This window comes from Marmota monax, unplaced genomic scaffold (genome assembly GCF_021218885.2).
Source record: "Marmota monax isolate L192 unplaced genomic scaffold, Marmota_monax_Labrador192_F-V1.1 WCK01_AAM20220418_F8-fsc00262, whole genome shotgun sequence".
NCBI classification, from domain to species: domain Eukaryota; kingdom Metazoa; phylum Chordata; class Mammalia; order Rodentia; family Sciuridae; genus Marmota; species Marmota monax.
Window position 1 is genome coordinate 512,315 of NW_026694427.1, and position 23,692 is coordinate 536,006.

Genomic DNA, 23,692 nt, shown 5'->3' on the forward strand with positions numbered 1-23,692 from the left:
GACATAGCACACATTCTGGCACTGGCCTGTGTGTTGTGTGGACTCATGAAGCAGGAGCAGGATGGAGTGAAAGACAATGTCCTTCATAAACAGATGGGTCAAGGGACAAAGGCCCATTAATTATGCTGGAAGCACAGGAGTTCAACTGCACTGGCTTTTCCTCTCTTCTTCTGAGTCTGTCCATGCTGAAGGATAGGACCTGGACACTCAGTGCCCCACTTGCCCTGAGTGAGGTCATTGCTCCAGGGCAAGGTGCCAAAGCAGCAGTGTAAAAAATGTTATTTGCTATTTTATTGCCTGCCCATCACATTAAAATAAAAATTTCATGAGGCCAGGTTTTCTGCCTGATGTGTTCAAGTCCCTGGTCCCAGCACTGGTCAGGAGGCTGTGGGTGCACAACATTATAAACAGTTTCCAACTTGGGTAGGGATAAATGAAGACCCATTCTAACAGAAGTTGGGACCTGAAGTTGTCACTTGTTACCCCAGGAGGAGCCGTTGGTGCCTTAAATCCATCAGTGACAGAGGGACTGGGGAGGACATGGGTTGATAATTAGAAGCCGAAGCCGGGTGACCTGAAGAGCAGTGACAAGGGTGATACTAACTCAGGTGGTGGCTCCTGTTCTGAGAAGTGTCTGTGCTGAGGGAAGCAACAGAGGGCTGGGTGGATGTGTCCCAGTGCCTTCTAGAGGCCAAAGAGGAACTTGAAGTGTGTATTTGAAGTTCAGAAGTGACCTGGGATGGAGACAGAGCTTGTGCTCTCTGTCCTCATTGTGTCCAGTAACAGGAGCATACTCCATGCACCTACACCACATGTAAATATTTCAATAATGTTTGGAAGTCATGTGCTCACCTTCACTGAGAGTGTGATGTAAAATGACTCATTTCTCCCAACTGCAGCAGAGTTGAAAGTGGACATTTGTGAGAACATGTCATTTGGGAAGGTTGATGAAAACTGCAGCTGCACCTGGATTTCTGGTGGTTTCTTTGGCACAGGACCCCTTCTCCTTTGGCTCTGGCCCTATTTTGTCCCCTCTGACACCTGTCCTCAGGCTTCTTCACATGTGGAATTTGCTTTGACACTCTGGTGTTTATCAGAATCCGGGGGCTCAAGGCCAGCTGCTCAGAGCTCTGTAAACACACTTTTCCTGGAGGTAGGGCCTGAGCACACATGGTGAGCACCAGCAACATGGTGACACAGCCCAGATCCTCCTCTGCATGGTGCTCGGGGGCTCAGCTGAGAGGTTCACACAAGTGTGATCCTTACAAAAGTACACAGTGACTGCAATGTGCTCAAAGAAAAAAAAATCATATAAACCAACCTGATTCTTTGTTAAGAATTAAAAAATCTACATTTGAGAAATATTTTAATACACTGGTAGTGGGTGTGTGATCCATGTATGGTCTTGATTGTAGGGACCTCTGGGGACCTTGTGATGATCAGTCTCCAGGCTCCCTGGCTGTGTCTGCCCGAGAGGGGGTCACCATCAGTAGCAAGTCCAGCCAGTATTTTTATTTTGAATATTTATTTTTATTTAGAGATGGACACAAGATCTTTATTTTATTTTATGTGGAGCTGACGATCAAACCCAGTGCCTCGTGCATGCTAGGCAAGCACTGACCTCTGAGCCACAAGCCTAGCCCCTCCAGGCAGCGTTGTGTCCAACCAGAAGGAAAACTTGGACTAGGAAGAGCAGAGACCCGATGTTAACTGCTGACACCCACCCAGGGCCCTGGGGACCCACGCAGGTTCAATGGCAGTGGGTCAGGGACAGATTTCACTCTCACCACCAGCAGCCCCAGGCTGAGGACCTGGAAGGTTCCTGCTGTCCCTGTGCTCTCTGCTCCTGCCACAGTGCTTTGGCCTCCCACAAATGTCCTCCCCAGAACCTCAGTCAGCGAGTCTCGGCTGTACACACTGCTTCCATCCTGCTCAGCCCTGTTTCTCCTCATTGTATCAAAGCCTCATGCCAGCACAGTCATGGGAGAATGTGCAACTCTGGGGAAGATTGAGTAGAGCAGCTGCCCTGAGTGTGGAGCACCATGAAGCCTTGGCCTGCATCTCTGTGGTGACTGTTGGGAACTTGCTGTTAGGTGTCCAGGACATCTGCCTGCCTGACATCTCCATACACTTGGATTCACATTTCTGGTCAACATGAGGCTCCCACTGCATCTCATGGCCCAGGGCCAGGGTGCTCAGGCCCTGACAGAGAAATTCCTCTCCTGTGCCTGATGACTCTGCCCTTGACATTTTGCTCTTGGAGATGTCACCTTGCCCCATGGCTCCATCACCCGAGAGCTTCCCAGGCTCAATGTGTAGGACCTTATTTTCCAGCTGTCTCCACCAGACTTAGTCGGCCTCTCTAACCACCCCTGTCCAGCAGCCCCTCCAGTCAGCCACTTCTGGTCTGATTCTTGCATTTGCATGGTACTTTGTTTCAGAACTGGATTTTTCCTCCTTTCTATTCCTCTAGGTCACAAGTATTCTCATGTCCTACTTCCTCTCTGAAGGCCTTCTCAGTGGGTGTACCCTGTGGTGCTTTCTGTCACTGCCTTCATCCTGCTCTGTTAACTTGTCCAAAGTGTCTCATGCCTGTGACTTGTCTGTCAATCATGGGTCACATCCAGACTTGAAATTCAAGCCCTGTGGTCAGTTTTCCACCCTTATCTTGCTTGGTCTTACCTTACTATTTTGTAGGACATATAATCACGAAATTTGGTTATAGTCTCCTATGTGTGCTTCACTGTTCTAAGTAATTAACTGTGTTAAAAATATGGGTAGACAGAGTCAGACATGTGGTGCATGCCTGTAATCTCAGTTACTTGGGAGGCTGAGGCAGGAAGATGGTAGGTTCAAGGCCAGTCTCAGCAACTTTAAGAGTCTCTAAGCAAATTAGCAAGATGCTACCTCAAAAAAAAAAGGCTGTCATGTGGTATATATATATATATATATATATATATATATATATATAAATGTGTTGAAAATGCTTCCTTAAATACTAGTTTGCTGACTCGTGTTCATACAACAGAAGAATCACTTGGGGTGCTGTTAAAATGCAAATGCCCTATACTAAGTTAAAGAATGCTGATCTATCAGGTTACTTTGTACATGGAGAATACATATTTCTCACAAGACTCTCTTGAGTCTGAACTTCAGTCCATCCAGAAACACTCTAGTTCCTGATGAATAATTTTGATTTGAAAAATCTATGCTTTTTTTTGTGATAATTACCAAAAAGAAATGGTAAGGGAACCTTGAAAAATGAGTGAGGTCCCTTCTTCATCCCTCAGTAGCTCTTCTTTAGTCCTATGACTGGAAGGAGAGTCTCTCTTGGTTTTTTAGGAGGGGTAGTTTTTCCACTGTAACAAAGAATCACCAGTGAACATGGCTGCAGTCCCTTGGAAGCTCACCAGTTGTAGGTTGTTCTCATTTTCCTTCCCTTTTACACCCACGGCCAAGGTTTCTTACATTCATCCCAGGGTTATAGTTGCAATACGAGGTACAGTAATCTGTACAGTTACTGCATCTTTGCTGCTACTGGAAATCTAATTGTGGCTTTCCACCCTCCCATGGCCAATCTCTCTCCTCTTAAGGTCATGTACTGGAGATGCATATGGTAGTGGTGAAGAACCTTCAATAATTACAAAAAGTTTAGTCATGCAGGTGAGAGATGATGCAGGTTGGATATAGGTCAGTTTTAGAGAAAAAGATCAATAAGAGGTTTTCTGTACAGAAAGTCAAAAGAAAACAGGAGAAAGTTAAGTAATAAAAGCCTGTTTATTAAATATTCTCATTGGCATCATTTCTATTAGGAAAATTACTCTGGTTTTCAAAGACAAAGAGGCTCTGATTTTCCTGGACCCATTAATATGTTTTATGTCAATTTCCCAAGAGGGATTAGTTATGAGCATAAAAATGAAAACAAACTTTCTAGTCCTTCTTGAAATTTTGTAGTAAATTGAGCAACATGGAGAAAACATTTATTATTTTACATTAAATTTTGACTTTACGTTTAAAAGTTATATGGAAGTTTAATTATCACAGCTGCTTCTCTCTCGCTTGGCCCCTGTTGGAGACACAGCTCCTGGGCCGATCCAGGTTCCAGATTGCTAATGTGACAGCTTGGGTGGAGGGTGCAGAGTGCCATCCTACAAGATTTTTCAAGCTGGGGAATTATGAAGATCCAGGGAAAAAAAAGTAACATCATGACAGAAGCCAAGGGACATGACACACAAATGATGCCACTAGTTGGTTGTCCAAGGAGTGTTTTTCTCAAATTCTCTTACACTGCAAAAAAAAAAAAAAAAAAGGATTCTATTATAAACCAAAATTATTGATCTTTCATGGCACCCTGGGTCACTGAAATAGATCACAGTCACAAAAAATTCCTGCATAGGTTAAGATCGGATAGATAGTGTCTCAGGCCTACAGTTATCATCAAAAATGAGGCAAAAAACAGAATACATTCTTTTGTCTACATCCCATAAAAAGTAAAATTTGCACCAGTGCTAAAGATATTCCCAGACCCTGGAGATGAATTCTGAGGGGAGTCAGAAGTTTGTGTCTCCTGGAATGAGCTTGAGAAGGTAAATTGCATGAGGAGTTGCACAGTAACATCAGGACATCTGCCTTCCAACAGAGGGTCTGGATTTGTGTTTGGGACTGTGACTCTGTGGGAATTGGGGTGGCTTCACAGAGAGCAGAAAGCATATCCCTAGCCTCCCCACTGTTTGGAGTGTAGGCGGTGAATGGACATCTGACCCTCTTCTCAGAACTGAGTTGGGCTGCAGAGCAGGAGGCTGATTGACAGGATCCCTAGATCCAGTCCTGCCTGCTGTGTACACTGGGACAGTGTGATTAGTCACAAGCTCCTTTGTTGTCCTTAGAGTTGATGATGATCTTCTCACTTTAGAGACCCACCCAAGTTATGATCACTGGGTAGCAACAGAATATTCTAGAATTTTAAAATATCTTTGAAAATGTATCTAGATATAGGTTCAGATGTAGATCAGTGATAGAACATTTGCATAGCATGTAAGAGGTTCTGGTTTCAATTTCCCACAAACCACAAAAACAAAAACCAGAAGAAAGAAAAAGAAAAAATACATATATTCATATATCAACATAAACAAAAACATATATATAACAATAAGTCTATTCATTTTTATTCTGTATCTAAAAAATGTCCATTTTTCACAAATTAAAATATCTTTGAATTCTCTGAAGGCCATGATTATATTTGATTCCTTCAATAAATGACTCTCACTATATTCTTTTTTACTTTTTATCATTCAAAAATATTTTAGAATAGGTATTTCCATTTCCTGCCTAGTCCAGTGTCACCTCACTCACCTAACCACACCAGTGTACTCAGGTCAGCCTGACTTGCTGGAAGACTAGTTGGGGTCTCTCAGCTCTGATCTTCAGTGACAAGGAAAATGACCTACCTGGTAGCTGAGCACTGACTGTTCCCTGCTCTGAGTAAGACCCGGGATGATGACCCCTCTGCCTCTGGGGACACAGTTAGTTTGGACTGAGCAGACAGAGACCCTGCCTGACCCACACCAGGGAGTGTACTTAAATCCCTAGGCAGCAGTTACATTCCAGGCTCATGCACTCCTTCTTTCTTGTTACTAGTGACATCTTCAGACCTGGTAAATAGCAATCCCCTCAGTGGGGACAAATTCCTGTGTCCTTCTGCACCAGGCCATTCCTTGCATTCTCTATCTGACAGTGATCACAACTTCACATGCATTATTTGTTGTGATGGTATAGAATCCTATCATTAAGGGATGGAAATCACTCCCAAAATGACCTACACCCCTACAATAGAACAGCCACAGAACCCTTCTCCACAGAGCATCTCACACAGAGAGGAAATTCAACAGAAGAGGTCACAGAGTCCCGTGGGAAGTGCTTGAGGTTCACCAGGTAATGTCTGGCCAGCCCCAGTTGTCATGGGGTGAGACAAGAGCAGGTGTCTTGTTAGAGCAACAAGCCATTTTCTTTGGGTCACAAGTTGCATCATTTGGGGACCCAGGCTGTCTGGAGCATCTAAAAGGCAATATTCTAGGACCTGTGAGGAACAGCCTCTAGGTCAGCTCTCAGAGATGGGAACAGGGGCTCTCCTTCATAGGTATTGATCCTCTAGGATCCAGTTGAGGGATGCAGAGGAACATGGGCCACTCTCACTAGCCATGATGACTCTCAGTATCTCTGGGTTCTTGGTCATTGATAAAGTTTGTTGGGGACATTATGAATAGCTGTCACATTTTTCTTTCTGTTTACTCAGAGCAATACCTATAATGGAGGTTACAGTTCCAGTGAGCAGAGGGCTGACCCTATGTGAGTGTTGCTGTTAGGCCTGCTCTACAATGTCAGGACCCACTGAGTGTCCCCCCACAGAAGTTCTGTGCAGCAGCCCCAGGCTCCTCACTGGGGTTGGGAGTCATGACTTGGCCCAAGACCCACTGCCACTGACCTGGAAACCATGGATGTGTGCAAGGAAGCTTCTGTGAAAGGATGTTTTCTTTAGCCAAAGTGACCATGGTACTCATAATTCAGGAATGACCTCCAACCCTTAAACTAGGATATGCCCAGAAAAATACATTCTTAAAGTGCTCAAAAACAACCCATTAACTTGACCAAGGGAGACACTACCATAGTTTGGGAAATTTACTCACGTCCTTCAACCCTCACCCAGTCTATTGTCCACAGTGAGCTGAAGGGTTAGGATGCAAAGCACAGGTGGAAACTGTTTGAGCCAGGGCCATTGAAACCCTCTCTGAGGCCTGGGGGCCACATGTCAATGGAAGTTCCATGTGTCTGTAGAGACAAAAACTGGCCTCCAGAGAGACAGCTGATCCTCAGATGGGTAAGAGCCACTTCAGATCTGTACTTCCTTCTGCATGATGATTGTGACAGAGGAGGTCGTTAAGTCAATCCCAAGCAAGGTCCTCCTGTTTGAGCCTGAGTGTGCACAGAGGGGTGGATACACTAGGAAGGGAAGGGACTTTCCTGCTGAGGGCAGGGGTGGAGTAGGGAAATCCAGGGGGAGGGAGGGGTGGAGGCTATGTATGCACATCGGTGTTGGTTTTGAGTGGGTTGTGATTGAGTGTGGTTGCCATGGTATTAGGTCCTACTCCGTGAAGTCTTTATAAACACCTTATATGGGAAAAGTGCCTTTGCAAATGGAAACTATGGCTATTTGAATATTAGAGATTACCCTATGTTTACCAGGCATGCCCAAAATGCAGGCCCAATGGCCTCATAAAAATCAGGTAAAAATGTAAAGAGACACTTTACATAGATGGAAGGATGAAAGTCAAGGGTGATAAAGGGTGAGACAAATTCATGGGGTGCAGCCACCAGAGCTGGAGATAGAGGACCAGACTGTCCCCTGTCACCTCTATACCTGGTATTGGCCACTGGGACTCTGGCCTGCAGCACTGTGGGGCATGGTACTAATGTTGCTGTGACCTGCAATCTCTGCTTAGTGTTTACAGCACGTGTTGGGAACTCACAACATGGGGCCCAGGGAATACCAGGCTATGGCTGTTGGAGTCCTCATCAACATCCTAGTGCTCTACAGGAATGGACACTGGAAGTTCCTCTAGTAGGAAATACAGCACATGGAATCCCACAGTGCAGAGAGGCTCCTGCTTTCTGTAGATGAACAGTGGGGGTTGCCAGTTGAAGAAGATATCTCACTACTGGGACATCACACAGTGTCCCCATTTTGAGATATTCAGAGGGACTTAACACCGACTCTGTGACTGTGTGTTTACAGCATCATATTTCAGGTGAGTCATTTGGTTTATCCCAGGACCCCTCTGATATTTTTGCTGTGGCTTTCCACAGAGGAGGCAACCAGTCATCCCAGCACAATGGGGTCCACAATGACACGTGGACTGTGAGGGCTGTGGCTGGCTCTGAAGCCAGGTCTGTCTGAATTTAGATGCATTTCTTCCACATGGCGACAGTCTTCCCAAAGGTGCAGCATGGCCTATGCGGTGGGAGGAGAGGATCCAAACTGAAGGCAGGGAACCTCAGCTCCTGCTGCCTCTGCCCACTCCCTGCTGACCTCACCTGAAACTCAGGCCTCTGCAGGTTCTTCTGCAAAACACAGCCCTGTAGCCCTCCCTGCCCTACTTGCCTTCATTTCAGATGTGGGCAGGGATGTGCCTTGCACTGCCCTGATCCTCCCTCCTGCGCTCTGCCCCCATTTGTGACTAATTCCTCCCCTTTAGCTCTCCCCTGTGAATCTAATCTGTACCTCTGACATGGAGACCAATGAGCACAGAGCAAGCAAAACCCTCCTCTCTCCTCAGGTGCTGTGAACAGAGCCCACATGAGGGAGATTTATCTATGTATTTCTACCTCAGAATACCTCTGGAAAGATCCATTCTTAGAATAAAGGTTTTCTGCCTCATGTCAATGTAGAAACCAAATAACAGGAATGTGACAATGTTTAGTGGGGCAGTGGATGGCCACTGCCAGGGTGTCTCTGTCCCTTCCCTTGCATCAGTCCCTCCTGCTGCCTCCAAAGACCACCATCACCTCCTGGGCTTAGAGCAGCCCAGGCTGGTTATCTCAGGGTCCTGGAGCTCAGATTCCCACTGAGCTGAAACCAGGGCAGGAGGGCTGGGTGACTTCTGCAGGCTCCTGAGGACAGAATTCAGCTCCAGGCTTTCCAGCTCCTAGGTTCTCTCACTTTCTTCTCCTGGCTCCTCCCTCTGTCTCTCAAGATCTCTCAACGTTGACCCATCCCCTGACTGTGACTCTCCCTCCTTCCCACTCTAAGGGCCCTAGTGATTATATTGCTCTCCTGCAGAATATTCAGGAAAATCTCCATGTCGTGAATCTTTAACATAATCCCACCTCCCTTTGTTGATGTAAGGTAATATTCTTAGAATTTCAGGATCAGAATATGGGTGTATATTGATTTCCTATAGAATGTCTCAATGGAGGCGATTCCTTGATATTGGGAAGTCATAAAAGTGCATCATTCATTGTCTCCTGCAGGTGATACATGGAGGCATGGGAAGGGGAGAATCACCTGGTGAGTACTAGAGTCCATGGGCAGCTTCAGAGCACAACCTCAGGCCTTCTGCACAGCTCTGAGGACCCCAGGGTTGGGCACTCTTTAATTTCAGTAGAATATTCTCTCTGGATTCTGGGTGAGCAGCAAGGATTCCTGTTTCTTGTGTCAGCTTCTCTGACTACCAGACCCCAGGACATTACAGGGTGGATTAGATGTCTGTTTTCTCACCTAGAAAATTCCCAATTGGGACACCATTAGGGGATTGTGTGTTGATGTATGAATCCAATGGAAACCATAACCAAATTCCCCATGTCTAACAAAGGCTTTCATTGATTTCAGGGGAGCATAATCATGTCTGTTTCTCTTGGGCTGACGAGGAGCAACTAGCGGGGGTACACAGAATACTCTTTGGCTCTTTCTACCAAAATCTCCCAGTGACCCTCAGAGCCTGGTGCCTCTGGGCAGTGCCCTCAGCAGGTGGAGGCAGCAGGAGGAGCAGCTGGGGCAGCCCATCCTCATACTTCTGCTCCCTGGGAGGTTTTTGTCATGGCCTATATCACTGTGGGAGGGTAACCTTTATACTGTTGACAGTAGTAAGTGGCAAAATCTTCAGGCTCCAGGCTGCTGATGGTGAGAGTGAAATCTGTGCCAGATCCACTGCCACTGAACCTGGAGGGAACCCCAGATTCCAAATTGTTTGCATGATAGATGAGGAGCTTAGGAGCATGCCCTGGTTTCTGTTGGTACCAGGCTAAACCTATGCCAATGCTCTGCCTGGCCCTGCAGGTGATGGTGACTCTGTCTCCTAGAGATGCAGATAGGGAGGAGGTATGCTGTGTCATCTGGATGTCACATATCACACCTAACATTGAAAACATATAAACAAACAAAAATTATTCATATTAAAAGGCACTTCTATGTTTGGCCAGCAACCCTAAAAACAGTAGGCTGATTAACTCCCCAGTGCTATCCCTCCTTACCTGGGAGCCAGAGGAGCAGGAGCACCAGGAGCTTGGCAGGGGCCCTCATGGCCATGCTGTGTCCTGTCTCAGACTGACTCCTTCACAAGATGTGACCGGCATATGAAGAAGTCCTCAGGGCAGTGGGCTGTGCTGTGGGAACAGGCAAATCAGGAGGGCTGGGCAGGGCTGGGCACAGCTGCAGGGTGGTCTCCTGCCAGTCACTCAGCACAGGTCCAGGGTGCCCAAGTGTCTCTAGAGTAAACAGATCACCATGGACTTGGCAGTGGATAATGTGTTTTGAGTGACAAAGGACAACATCCTCCTTGTGCCATCAGTGTAGAGTATTACTTGATCTCTGGAAGGTGGTCATGTGCTTTCTTGGTCTTCATTTCATCCTGACAGGGTCTGTCAGTCAGGACAGAAATCCATTAACTGCAATTAAGTTAAATGAAGGTTGCTTGAGACCCCACAGATATTAGTGAGATGAGACCAGCTCCTCTTTGGTCCATTTCCCTTGTGCCCTTTCTGTGAATGAGAAAATCAAAATAAACATGGGGGAGGGTCACAATTTATAAGAATGAGCAGGATCTGTCCTCACTTACTCTTCTTCTCATCTCCAGCTAAGCAAGAGATTGTCCATGAATGCTGTGTCCCTCTACATACATCCAAGTCATCCAAGGTCAGGAAGTGTCTCTGTCCACCAGAGGAATACGAGTGAACTTCTTGTCTCTGCTTGTGATTATCCATATCCACATTTAATCTTCCTTGGATTCACAGATTACAGCTCCTCCTCTGTATTATATAGTAATCAGATCAAAGTCTTCAGAAGGGGAGGTTCCCTCTCTGCAATGCTCCTCATTGACACCCTTGAATCTACAAAGTTCCTAAAAACTGCATATTCTAATCTTGTTCATCTCCTAGTTCAGAATGGAGCAGAGTTATTAATGGCTGCCCTGAGGGCCCCTGGATTTAGGCAGGGTAAAGTGATAAAGAAGCAGGTAAGCAAGTGAAAAAGAGTTCAGCAGAGAATGAAGGGAAATATGGGTTCTGGAGGTTGTCCCCACTCCTCCCAACACACCCACACACCTGTTGCACTCTGACCACTAACTGGCCATCTCCAACTTTGTACCCCATAGAGTGTCCCCCTAACCACGCCTGGACTCTGTTCCTTACATAGGAACCTCATCCCTCTGAGTACTCTGCCCTTTCCTCTTTCTTGGGTGCCCACAGTGAGTCAAAGGTACAACTAACCCCAATTAGTGGCAACCTCAGGACCAATGAGACTGCACTCACACACATTTCTCCCTCGCCCTACTTGAGTCCTGCAGTCCTAAAACAGCCATTAGAATTGGGTTCTTTAAGGAACTACTAGATACTTGGTGATGACAGAAATGCACACTTAGGCAGCCAGGCTCTGAAGCACATTGACTGGAAGGGGAGAGGGTACCTCTTTGTGTATTCGCCATCTTTCCATCCCCTCAGCTCCATCAGAGCAGACCAGGGTGTGTCTCTCCTTATTTCCTAAAAGACATGGAGTAGTGAATGTTGGGAGTCCACATAGTGGTATCCCATGAGATTTATACAGCTAACAGATACTCAAAGCAGGACTGGATTTAATAAAGGGATTGAAGTTCACACTACAGACATTAATTGTATTAGCAGGTCTGGCTGTTAGGGATATTGGTCTTAGAAATAGGGGATTCTCTGTTTCTCCCCATAATCCTGAACTCATCTGTCAGTGTAGGTAAAGACTGCCTAATTCTGTATTCTCAGAGTGCTTTAGGGAACTCCAGAGTGGAGGTGGTTCTCTTAGCCTCCTATACCTCATAACCTGGTCATTCTGCTGATATCTCCTCTGTCTATAAAAACTGCCTAATTTGGGCTGGGCACAGTAGCACATGCTTGTAATCCCAGTGGCTTGGGAGGCTGAGGCAGGAGGATTGTGTGTTCAAAGCAGCCTAAAGAAAAAGCAAGGTGCTAAGCATCTCAGTGAGACCCTGTCTCTAAATAAAATACAAAAATAGGGCTGGGGATGTGGCTCAGTGTTTGAGTGCTCCTGAGTTCAATCCTGGCACACACACACACACACACACATACAAAACAAAACAAAAAAACAAAAAAAAGACTGCCTAATTTTGTATTCTCAGAGTCTTCCAGAGAGGTCCAAACTGCAGATGGTCCTCTCAGTCTCCTGTAGCTCCTCACCTGGTGATTCCACTGATACCTCCTCTGTCTATGCCTCTGACAATAGGTGCTTGTGGGTGTAGAATTATTCACTTTGGTGTCTGAATCATACAAGTGCCTCAGTTGAGCAATTTTAAAAAACACATAATAGAAAAATGGATTCTGTGATCTGTGCTCCCCAAGGTGATGGTGATCATGGACAGCTGACAACAGACAACATTACCCTCTTATAGCCACTATTATCCCAACTCTCATTATGTTTCCACAAAGGGATTGATTCATAATATGTGGAGATATTTCAAGTATTATCCAATCTGAGATCAGGGGGAAATTTCACAAAGTAAACTGAAAATGATGAAAGTAATTCAGTATGCAAAAATAATTCTTATTTTTACAGTGGGATTAGCAAAAGCTAAGACAAAAGCATGGAGCCCATTAAAGAGAAACAAGTATGTGCTACAACAAAACTTTCCCTTAAGAGACAAATGACTTGTAATTCAAAGTAGACCAGCAGGTGGCAGCACCAGACACATTGAGATTATTGAAATGGAGAGCAGCTGACTGTCCTGCACACATAGGAGGAACAGCTGTATTTAACAAGGTGCAGGTGTGCTCATCAGCTTCCCACCACTGTGAGCAAAAATCTCTGCACAGCACCTTGTGGGGAAAAGACTAATCTTGATTCTTGATTTCAGAGGTTTCATGCCATAGACCGTGGCACCTTGGCTGGGGTCTGTGTGCCACAGACCATGGCACCCCATGACAGGGCTTCTGTGGCAGGGCAGAGCTGCTCACCTCAGGAAGCCAGGAAGAGGAGAGAGAGAGAACAAGAGGGAGAGAGAGGTGTAAAGGAAAATGCACACCTTCCTGTCATGCCTCAGTCGCTTTTCAGGGACTGTCATAGGGAGACACATCTCCTTGGTCTATTTGGCTCAGATAGTAAAGATGTGTCTTCTCAATGTTCTGCAGGCTGAAGGTGCAAAGTGAAGAGGCAGCAGATGACCCCTCTGTCATCGGCTGTCTTCATAGGGCTCCCTTCTTTTCTGTCCACACAGGCTTCTCCTTGTGGCCTGAGAGGGATGGAGAGAGCTCCCTGGACAGAGAGCTCCCTGGACATCTATTCAGAAGGACAAGGTTCCTGTGGGATCATCCTAACCTGGATGACCTTGTTTAACCTCCTTTCCTTCTTATAGATGACTTCTGCATACACACCAACAATGAGGTGAGGCGTCAACATATGAATGGGGGCAGTTTTACTAATTCTAAAGAAGTGGCCTTAGTGACTATGTGGAGGGTTGCAAAGGCAGGGCTGGGCATCCAGTCTCAGAGCACCAACATAGAGAGCTTTGTCCCACACCTCAGACCCCAGACAGGACCTCCAAATGCTCCTAGCCACACAGAGTCCCCATTCAAGCCTGGGGATCTCCCTGTAGGTAAAGGACAATATCACTCTATAACTTACCTAGCATTTCCAAGATCAAGCTTATCTTTGCAAATTGTGGTCTGTTCTGACCCCTACTGGTTTATTATTAGTATTGCATCTTACAGGGTCAGAAATGGTACCAAGGTGGCTTCCTGGAGTCCCTTCTCTCTTCATGATGGACCTCATTGTATTCCTTCAGTCACCAGAGCAATTCTGCAGAGAAGAGAAAATGATCCCTCCTCTGATGCAGAATCAACCTGAGGGCACAAGATCAACAGACAATTTCATGGTCAGAAAAGGAAATAGTCCTAGGACAGTAGAACACATCTGGACACTGTGATACAGGTGAGATGCCACAGGTGTGGATTTACTAAGATTCCTGAGGGCTGCAGTGCATACTGTCAGAGGTGGCTGGAACCATGTTCTCCTGGTCTAGATCTATCCATGAAGCCCCATTCCCATCATCCTAGGAGCCTTCCAGAGCCTACCCTAGGCCACAACAGCTACACCAACTGGGGGAAGGACCTCATGCCACCCAGTAGATGAGGAGATTTGTGTTCTGAGCTGCAGCAGAACAAAGACCTTGTGAATCTTTTAGACCAACACTGGCCAATAGAATCTCCTGCCATGATGAAGAGATCTATATCTGTGCTGTCCCATATGGCAGCTGTTAGCAACACATGGCCTCTGAGATGAAGCACGGGAAAGAACCAAGTGCAAAGGAAATGTTCATTGTAAAATTTAACTGATTCTGAGTTTATAGAGTCACTGTGGCTAGTTGCTCCACGTTAGACAGTACAGTTCTAAAACCAGCATCAGCACAATCTCTGTGGCCACCAGGATGCTAATTTACAGGCACACAGTCTTCCCCATGCCATGGCAATAGTGATGGACAGTGGCATCCTCAGCCTCCAAGCTGCCTCTGTAAGGCAGACATTAAAATGTGATATCCTGTCACTCTGATGTCTTTTTCTGCTGGGGTGGTTTCTAAAGATTTTTGTTCCTTTGAATTGGTCACATTTCCCTGCTCCTTTGTGTGCCTTGCCATCTTCTGTTGAACTGCAGACTTTGAATTAAACATTCCACATTTGCCCCAGTCTTTTAATTCTGATGTGGAACCCCTTCACTGATTATCTAAGGCTTGGTGTCTGCCTGGGTAAAGGCTTTGATCTTTCCTGGGCATACAGGTACCTGAGTATGTGCTTCCCCTCCCAGGTTCCCCAGAATCCATGGCAGTTTAGAAATGAGCTGGTTACCTGAGGGTTCCATGGAAGCTTCTTTAGGGCCTTGGTGTGCTGTGTGTTTCCTGATCCCTTTTCCTTCATGCAATGGTCACACACTGTGGCTCCCACCACAGCTGTCCATAGTTCCCTCACTTGAGACCTGAGCCCTGAACTTGTCCCTGTCTGAGTTCTGAGTCATGTGATAGAGAGAGCAGTCCACCAGGCAACCCACAGACAAGGTAGAAAGTCACAAGTAAGTGCTACTCTGTTCCTCTTGGGCCATGGGAGGGATCAGAGAATTGGGCCCTTTGTTTTCTATCCTGCCTCTTCCTGCAGGGACGGGGTAGGAAAAGTGCACAAAGGTCCAGGTGATTCCTGCTGTAACTCTGTTGGTCTTTTCTTGACCAGGCTTTCACTTTTATGTTTCAGAAGAATTTGGAGTGTAATCAGAATTTTTATCAGGTTTTCCCATTTAGTTTTCAGTTTTCTTAATTTATTTCATTTTTTATGTTTCAATAGGGAAAAAATTCCCAGAAATCCTTATTTAAATAGTGTTACTCTGACCCTGTCATCAATTAAAAAAAGCTATTTATTGATGAAATTGATTTAATTTTTTAAAAAAATATATTTAATGAGACCATTCTTTTCAATTTGAAGGACTGAGTATTCTAACTGCAATATTTTCTTTACATTACACTAATAAATTACTTACTTTAACTTTAGTTGTATTCTTGATGGAATATGTTAAGTTGGAAGTATAAACCTTAAGCACAGTATATTTTCCTAAGTAGCATAATTTGTTAATTTAGTTCATTTTTTTTAAAAATTTCTGTTATATAATATTAACACACTTGTTCATAGATCACTGTAGTTAGTAGAACACAATTTGAAACAGATAAAATGAAGCATTATGTCCCTGCCCTCACCCTGGGATATGGAGCCCTTACTGTCAGTCATGTGAGTTCAGCTTCAATCATCATCATTTCTTTAGGCTTTTCTTTATTTTCACCATGTGTGTCCATGTAGGATACAGGTTTTTCTGTCTCTAGATCTAGATGTTTAAAACTCATTACAAAATCTGGAACCCATACATTATATTCAGTTTACAAAATGTACTTCCACTTTCACTTAGGATGTAGCAGGCCTCAGCAGACCATCAGAATCACTGCACTAAGGACAGAAGAAAATAACCATAAATACTCACTTTAACTCAAGCTTGTCATGCCAATCAGAAGCCTTGGAAGAAATGAAAAGGAGACCTATAACTCCTGAGACAGGTTAGGACTTTTAGGTGAGCTGAAGTTCATAGATTTTGTTTTGTTTCCTCTCTAACATCTTGAGTGTCCCCAGCACTCTGGTGTGGCCCTAGCAAAGGGGCTGCCCTAGGGAAGAGGACTTGACTGCGCTTTGGGAGTTGACTTGAGCTGTGAGGTTGATTGTCATGGCTGAGTCCTCAACTGCAGGCTGGGTTTCTCCTGTGGGCATTAGCTAAGGTCAGGGTGGTCAAAAGTGGCCAGATACCAAGTTTTTGTGGGGCCTCCTCTCCTGTGATTGTGCACTGACCATCTCTGTGTGTATCTGGGACATGGCTTTGGACTCCTGTATGTCTGCTCATCTTTCCATCTCAGCTTTGCCTCCTGGTAAAACCTCCTTTCCATATTGTTCCCCATGGTCCCTCCTGAGTACACATTCTCTCTGGACTCAACCCCAGGTCTATCTTGTGGAAAGGGTCACCTGGTGGGAACTCTCCCCTGCCCCAATGGGTGGATAGGATTGTGTGATGTGAGAGAAGCACATTTGGACAGGAGCTTCACTAACCCTTGAGTCACTGGGCCCCTGGAGAGTGCAGGACACACCACAATTTCATGAGGCTTGCAGTGGGCAAGGACAACCTTGAGGGCCTGGCAGGGTCTGTGACATTTGAGATTCTCTCTGAGAAAGAGAAGAGATTCCATCTAGCTGTCTAGGTAAGGACGAACCCCAGCAGTGTGCACGGTTGTGTGCTGAACAATACTTGACCTTTACCACCCCCCTTCACCTTCTCATTCAGAGCCACGGCCCTAAGAGTAATAGTATTTTTCTCCATTTGAGCAAGTATTGGCTTACAGATTCTTACAATCACCCATAGTTTTTGGAATGTGGCATCTATTTTAAGTTCTGAAATTCTCTCACATTCGGCTCATTATTTAAAAATATGTCCATGGATTCACACCATGCCCTTTTTATTTCAGAACCCATGACTGACTCTGGTCAAAGGTATTGACATGAGGCCTCCCTGGGAGAGTGGTGTAAAATGCTGAGCCCAACCCTGAGCTGGAGAGGGATGTAGGCCAGAGATAAAGGAAGTACAAAGAAGGGTGATGAAGAGGAGGTCATCACAGCCCTGCTCAAGTCCAGCCATATGCAGTTGAGGTTTACACCAGAATAAATGCTAAAGAAACCACATACTTTGCATTGCCACAAACCACCTGATTCTGTGCCTGGTACTGGTGAAGGCACCTGATGGGAGAAAGCCCCAGTGTGAGCTGTCATTAAGCTCCCCTTACATCATGTTAGGTTGACCAGAGGCTCCCAAAGACCCTTCAGTCTCCCTCCTGCTCCTGCCCTGCCCCTCTGACAAGGTCTTAAAAAGAGCTTGAGCTCTAAGCTAGGTTCATGGTCCAGAGACTATGACTACTCTCTGTGCCCCTGAGATCCCAGGATCTTTCTCTCCAACAGACAGAGAATCTGCAGTGCCTCTCCCCTGAAAACAGCACATGTGGCAGCTGGGCCCAGCCGGGAGGTTTGTGGGGTTTTATACCATAATTTTTATATTTAATTTTTATAGCTTGCACACAGCAATAACACAAGCTTCATCAGCCCCCACTCTCCTGAGGTCCAGCATGAAATCTACCCTTGACCCTCGGCCATTGATGTTACCTGAGACCCAGAGTCAACTGGAAGCCCAAAAGGTCAGAAGCCACATAGATTCTCCTGCCTTCTGCAAGAATCAATGTATTCATCTGTTTGTAGAAGGCTCTGTGTCGACCTGCAGGAGGTGGATGGGTGAGAGGCAGGAGGGGGAGCCTGGATCATCACAGTATCACCTGTGTGTCCTCAAATGAGAGAGAAAAGGAAGGTTATGCTACCATTATGGGCCATGTTCATGATTTCTCTCCCAACCTTAATCTCAGGCTACTGTGGGGTGTGTGTGTGTGTGTGTTTCTGGGTGTGATTGTGTGTGAGTGTGTCTGTGAGTATGTGTGAGTGTGTGCACATTTGTGTGTCTCTGTGTGTGTCTGTATGTGGCTTTGTCTGTGTGTGTATGTCTGTGTGTATGTCTATGTGTGTGTGTGAGTGTTTGTGAATGTGTGTCTCTGTGTCTGTGTGTGTGTGTGTATGTGTGTGTCTGTGTCTATGCGTGAAGCTGTGTGTCTGTGTGTGTCTGTGTGTGTGTTTGTGTGCGTGTATCTCTGTGAGTGTGAGTGTGTGTGTGTTTCTGGGTGTGAGTGTGTGTGTGAGTCTGTGCACATGTATGTGTCTGTATGTTATGTGTCTGTATGTGTGAGTGTCTGTGTGTATGTCTGTGTGTGTCTATGTGTGTGTGAGTGAGTGTGTATTTGTGTGTGTGTATCTGTGTGTGTGAGTGTGTATGAGTGTGTGTGTGAGAGTGTGTGTCTGTGTGTGTGTGGCTGTGTGTATGAGTGTGTGTATGTGTGTGTGTCTGTGTGTGTATGAGTGTCTGTGTGTGTGTGCCCCAGCAGTGGTAACCATACACCTAAGGGTCCCACCCCAGCAGGCCTGCTCTCCCTGGAGCCTACCTGCTCTCACCTGATGGGCAGGGGCTGCTCTTTCACTGCTGGGCTCCCCTAACCCCACCTGTCTGAGATCAACGCAGGAGGATCCCGAGGTAAAGACCTCAGAGCCCAACCGTGGCTGGGCTGTACTGCTGGGAGGAGAGCAGGTGGGCAGAGCAGCTTGGAGCTTCACAGACACACCTGCCACACACATGGTTGTGTCTCCTGACCTCGGCATACACAGGCACAGGGTGAGGGGGTTAGGGCTGCAAGTAGAGTGAACCTGCTCCTCCTGCCTCCTGATCCTAGTCCAGGGCCATGATCAGACCTTAGCTTAAGCAGCCAGGATGGCTTCTGTTATATCCAGGTGACACTATGACATCACAGTGAGGAAGGAAGGGACTGGACCCCATGATTCTCAGCCTCAGGCTGACCAGGAGGCTGTGGCTAGAGGTCACATCTCCCTGTCGCCCTGTGCAGGTCACATTCCCTATGCCCCATTATGCTGCCTGGACCTGTGCTGGCCACCTCCTGAATCACCTGAAGCTCCATGCTGACACCTGCTGAACTGACCTACCAGCTGTCACCAGTGACAATGTTATTGGGAGGACCATTCCTGAAGCTCTTCCAGAATTGACACACTTTCCAGTCACTTTCTTAAAATGCATAGATAGATTCCTATTAACCATTGATCACCAGGATCTATAATCCTAGCCTCAAAAATGGGACACTTTCTTCACAATTAGTCCCTTGTCCTATGGGATCTGATGACCATGTGTTCATCATTTCACTCAGTTTAATGGAAGAGTGACCATGACAAATTTTTGGGTCAAGAACTTTTGACCAGAAAACCAAAGTGAGCAGATAGAAGTTCTCAAGGTGCTCCATGGGCACAATAGAGAGGGTGGTGATGATCCTGAGATTCTGAAGAGCTAATATTCCATTTCTGGGAGAAAGAGAATCACACAGGGTCAGTGTTGCTGAGCCTTCTCCACACCAGGCAGGACAGGAAATCAACCTCACAGGGCCCAGGGCCAGCATAGCTTGATTTGTGTGGGTTTTTATTTATTAACACCACTGTACCTGTGTTTATGATAATATCATGGTCAGGTGCACTAGGTTGATTATTTTTCTGTAAATGAGTTGCTTTGTTGAATGGTGTATTATGGAAGATTTATAGCACTCATGAAAGCTCTCAGGAGATCTCCACATGTTCCTGGCTGACACAGGACTGAACCCAAAGGCACAGAGGAGAACCTTCCCAGCCTTCCAGTGTTGGTGAGGTCCACTATGGTCAGGTGGATGCCAGGTGTCAGTCTTATCTCATAGTATGGCTATAATAATGGGGGTCAACAGTGTCCAGCCCTCTTGGTGAGTTGGATGCCTTCAAGTGCCAGTGGTCACATGAACTGGGTGAAAAGAGACTGATATTGTAGGAGTCCAGGGAGGGACCTCCATGACATTGGTTCATGAGCCTAAATGGGGGAATAGATGACTATGTAGAATCTTTGTTTGTTCATGCTAATTATTGGCAGTCTCTGCTCAGTAATAACCTTTAAATAATCATTTATTTGGAAAGGACTTATTTTAAATTCTGACCATTTTTAAATATCTGGCCATACCTCTTCCAAAAGGAAATTGTCCCTAATATACCCACATTTCTTCCTCCAAGGCCTGGTAATCTGTCAAAACAGGCTGTCAACAGCATTGCCTTGCCCACCTCTGTTTGGATCTCACACCAAGAGGCCACAAAACTCAGAAGGAGAGAGACTAGGTGCATTCCCAGTCCATGTCTGCAGGTCTCTTAACCCAAGAGAGGATAGCAGGTGCAACCCAGGTCCACAGACCAAAAGACTCAGGGTTGATGTCCATGCAACCTAGCAAGGACCTAAAAACTTACAGAGATACTGTCTCAAAAAATAAATGAATAAATAAATAGAGACATAGCTAGATACACAAATAGAGATAGATAGATGGTAGATAGATAGATAGATAGATAGATAGATAGATAGATAGATAGATAGATAGATATAAATACAAATATGACCATGAATGTAGCTGAGTGGTAGTGCATGTCTGGATTCAATACCAAGTTTGAAGAAAAAGTTGAAAAAAAAAAAAAAAAAAAAAGGAAACAACTCTCTATGCTGTAGTAAAAACCCCTGGAGGAGGTTTGTGTGCACAGCACTCAGGGTGACAGGCCAGTCTGAACATCTTCATGCTGTGAGTGCCAGGCAAATGTCAGCCCAGGTGAAACTACAGGATGGAAAATTATGAAGGTCCACAGCAGAGAAGGGGGTTAGGAGCAGCTGGAGCTCAGACAGTGTGAGGGTGGTACCTGCACTGTGCCAGGTCACACTGCTGGACACATGTCACTGTCCACTTGTCTAGTTCCACAGAATGCTCAAAATGACCCTGGTGTGACCTGTAGACTTGAGCAGAGGTTGATGAATTGTAACAGGAGCAACAGAGTCTGGGCGTGGTGATGGAGAGGCTCTGGAAGCACAGGGGACACATGAGAACCCTGTACTTCACCCCAATTTTGCTGGGGACTTAAAGTATACTAAAAATAAAGTCTTAAAATATTCCCATGTGGAACACATGGAGAGGCTTGTCTTTGCTGCACAACCCCTGATACTGCCTAATTCAGTCTCTTCAGGTCTTAAATTACTTTCTTTATCATACAGTGAGCTCATAGCCTGCTGGGGCTGATCTGAAAGGTCAGGGTGCAGAAGAGCTCCTGTTCCTCTGTCTGACCCTTCTTGTAGTGCTCAGGGCCTGACTGCCTCTGAGGAGTGCCCTCAATAGGTAGAGGCAGCAGGAGGAACAGCTGGGGCAGCCCAGCCTCACACTTCTGCTCCCTGGGAGGGTTTTGTCATGGCCTGTGTCACTGTAAGAGGGGAACTGCTACCTTGTTGACAGTAATAATTGGCAACATCTTCAGGCTCCAGGCTGCTGATGGTGAGAGTGAAATCTGTCCCAGATCCACTGCCACTGAACCTCAAGGGGACCCCAGATTTCAAAGTGTTTGCATATCTGATGAGGAGCTTAGGAGCTTGCCCTGGTTTCTGCTGGTACCAGTGTAAATAATTGCTAATGCCCTGACTGGCCCTGCAGGTGAGGGTGACTCTGTCTCCATGAGACACAGGCAAAGAGGATGGAGACTGGGTCATCATGATGTCACATCTGACACCTGCCATTGAAAACATAAAAAGAAATAACCTTGTAAGTAGTGATGTTTCAAGAGGATTTTCCTGAGTAGCCAGGCAGCACTGACCACACTGTAATTAGTAAATCCCAAGTTCTGTCCCTCCTTACCTTGGAGGCAGAGCATCAGGAGCCCTAGGAGCTGAGCAGGGGCCCTCATGGCCATGCTGTGTCCTACGGAGACTGACTCCTGCACAGGGTGTGAGAAGGCTCTTAAGAAATCCTCAGGGCAGTGGACTGTGCTGTGGGCACATGCAAATCAGCAGGGTTGGGCAGGCTGGGCACAGCTGCAGGGAGGCTCCTCCTGGTCAATCAACACAGGCTCAGTGTGTCCAGGTGTCCCAGGTCAGACAAGGACAGCTCAGATTTTCTTAAGGTAAACATGGTTCCCTAAGGACACAGGACACAGTGAGCCCTCTGAGCTGTGAGGGGTGATCTGTAGTCACTCTCTGGTTCAGGACAGGCTGTCCTTGTGTCTTAAGCACAGTTCTGAATTGGGGAATCTTGGAGGAGGAAGAAACATTACAGAAGCAAGGGAGTAGTTTATGCTTTGGAAGTAAAAACAGAAATAAAGACAGACAGAGAGAAAGATGTATAAACTCACTGAGGTTTTTGGGGTTTCTCAACATTGGTACAGCATGGGTAAGAGGCAGGGAGGAGGGACCCACCCATGGACACAGCCCTCCCTGCCTCAGAGTCCCACAGAACACACCATAACCATCATGGTGTCCATCTTCTCCTGACCAGAAGGTCTAAGGCCAGACAGGCTCTTCAACTTAACTATCTTATAAAAGAAGGAAGAATAATTTTACAAATGATGAAGGTATTTTAGAGATTTCAGTTTGGAGAATATAGGCATGGTCAGCATCTTAGTAAAAACAGTAAAGATCCAGATTCTGTATATAATTCTACTTTACCCATATTACCAAATGGGTTTTTAAGTCCTAATAATGCCTCATGACCTCAAGAGGGTGGCAGTGTCTCTAAACATCATATCCTCCATCAGGTCCTCTTATAACTTTTCCAGAAATCAAGCAAGTCAAAGATTTTCACCCTTGTCCTTCTCAGAGTTATCAAAAAACTTTCCCAATAACTGTCCACAATCTTCTTTTTACTTTCTTCTTCTTTTTCTTTTGTTTTCTTTCTTTTTTTTTTTTTCTTCTCTTTCTTTTTTTTTTTAATTTCCACCTTTGGTTCTGGTGACTGAACCTAAGGCCTGGTGCATGCTGCACAGTTCTTTACCTCTGAGTCAGAGCCCCCACCCCTCCCTCCCTCAGTTACACATCATTTCTGGGATCATCAGTTGTCTCCAGATACTTCCTCCTGCCCTGGTCTGGGAAGGCTCACCTGTTCCTACCACAAACAGCAGGACAGAGCTGGTGATCAGTAAACTAAAGGAAAAAAAGGGGAAGGTTTAAAAGCTTCACCCTATTTTCAATACCCCTGTGCTTGTGCTAAGTTCCTTAGGGAAGAGAGACTACAATGAAATCTTTACTGTGGGGCTAGGAAAAGTACATTCAGGTCAAGTTTCTCCTTAGCAAGTCACAACCTGCAGGTGGACAATTGTGGGAATGTGTACAGAGCATCTGATGAAGGAAGGACTTTGCTGATGATGTAGATGGGAAAGGCTGGGGCAGGAGCTCACACAAGGCTGGGCTCAGGCTGGGGTGCCTGAGAGCTGCAGGCTCTGGCCCTGGGCTCTGAAGAGGAGGTTCTCCTGGGCAGTGTGGTGAGGACCTGGGGAAGCAGAGGCCCTTGCCTCAGGCTGCCTGGCTGGGAATCCAGTGGAGGAAGATGCTCCACTTCCCAGGACTGAGGCAAGCAGAGAGGCCATGGCCAAGGGAGGTTCAGAGACCAGGAGTCGGCTCTCCCCT

The 23,692-nt window shown here is 46.1% G+C and overlaps 1 long non-coding RNA gene across 3 annotated transcripts; it reads right to left on the reverse strand.

The window, feature by feature from the left end:
* Positions 1-3,758: 3,758 nt before the first annotated feature.
* On the reverse strand, positions 3,759-23,026 carry LOC124109649 (uncharacterized). Of its 3 annotated transcripts, XR_009224262.1 has the most exons (6): positions 21,930-23,026; positions 17,755-17,930; positions 13,652-13,825; positions 11,453-11,526; positions 10,024-10,797; positions 3,759-4,287 (listed from the first exon to the last, which is right to left on the reverse strand). It is a non-coding gene; the product is annotated as an uncharacterized LOC124109649 (long non-coding RNA). The 3 variants fall into 3 exon arrangements; XR_009224260.1 differs by having other exon boundaries at positions 10,024-11,526; XR_009224261.1 differs by lacking the exon at positions 17,755-17,930 and having other exon boundaries at positions 10,024-11,526.
* Positions 23,027-23,692: the final 666 nt, after the last annotated feature.